Consider the following 1571-nt stretch of genomic DNA (forward strand, 5'->3'; position numbering starts at 1 on the left):
TATTTTATCATGTTGTAAGCCGCCCCGAGGTTTCGGCAAGGGGTGGCTTACAACATGATAAAATACATTGGAATACAATAGTACATAATAAATTACCATTAAATATAAAATACAAAAAATACATTGATTTACAAAAATAAAATTAAAATTATCAGTATAAAATAAAAATATAGGAGGAGAAAGAGAAGGAAGAAGAAGTTGCCCTGGCCAGATCATATGTTTTAACAATTGATTTGTTGAGGGGCTAGTGTAAAACCCAAGTCAGCCAATTTTGGCATCCTATCCAGATTGTTCAGATGCGGTACAGCTGTTGGACTCCAATGACAACTTAAGCAGAAGGCTGCAATATTTTGAAGTGCAGTTTTCAAAATTAGCCCAAATGCTAATGATGATCTCCTTCACTTGCCTCATTTAGCGTTAAGTGTATGCAGGTGTTATGCCTTTACTGCTATGTCAACATATTTTAGTCTGCATACGCTTTTTCCTGATACTTGTAAATTATCTGTGGCCTTTTAAATAAATTATCTACATCTACAATATCGATATATAGGTAAGAGATTCTTGTTAAATCTCTTTGATTTCAGCAAGGGAGCTATTTCAGCAGGTACTTTTCTGTTGATATTAATTGGAATTAAAATTACTCTATTTGGCAGGGATCAAGTCACTTTTATAATATTAGTGCATAACTAAGGGGAAACATCTCTTACCTCAGACATTCTTATGGCATGCAAACATGGCCTGGTGCTCACCTTTGGAATGTATCACTGACCTTCTTGAAAGTCTGACAATCAAACTATATAAACTATTGCCATGTGCTCTACCTGGGTCTGCCCTTGAAGACTCTTCAAAAGCTGCAGCTTGTACAAAATGTGGCAGCCAGATTAATACCAGAGAACAGAAGGGCTGAGCATTTCACATCAACTCTGGTCCACTTGCAACGGCTGCCTGAAGTTTCCAAGCCCAATTCAAGATGCCATTTTAACTTAAAAAGCATCTTAAGGCTCAGGACCATAATATCTGACAGGGCACCTCTCTTGATACAAACCTACCTAGACACAGTGAGCAACATCTGAGGCTGTCCTCTAAATTAGATTTGGAAGGTGGCCACAAGGAAGAAGGTCCACTTGGTGGTGACCCCACAATTATTAAAATTCTCCCTACTCTGAGGTCTTTGTTCCAGAGGCAGGCATTTGACAAGATATGGAGAGGCATTTACTTCTGCTGTTTGTATCATGTCCAGCATGTTATGGTACTGGCTTTTCAAATTGTTCTTAAATGTTCTGTGTTCTAGATTTTATATTATTATTATTATTATTATTATTATTATTATTATTATTATTATTATTACATTTCTATGCCGCCCCTTGCCGAAACCTCGGGGTGGCTTACAACACAATAAAATACATTGAAATACAATAGTACATAATAAATTACCATTAAATACAAAAGTACAAAAAATACATTGATTTACAAATATAAAATTATCAGTATAAAATAAGTAAATAAAAATATAGGAGGAGAAAGAGAAGGAAGAAGAAGTTGCCCTGGCCAGATCATATGTTTTAACACTT

Source organism: Varanus komodoensis, unplaced genomic scaffold (genome assembly GCF_004798865.1).
Source record: "Varanus komodoensis strain SLA01 unplaced genomic scaffold, ASM479886v1 scaffold43, whole genome shotgun sequence".
Classification (NCBI taxonomy): domain Eukaryota; kingdom Metazoa; phylum Chordata; class Lepidosauria; order Squamata; family Varanidae; genus Varanus; species Varanus komodoensis.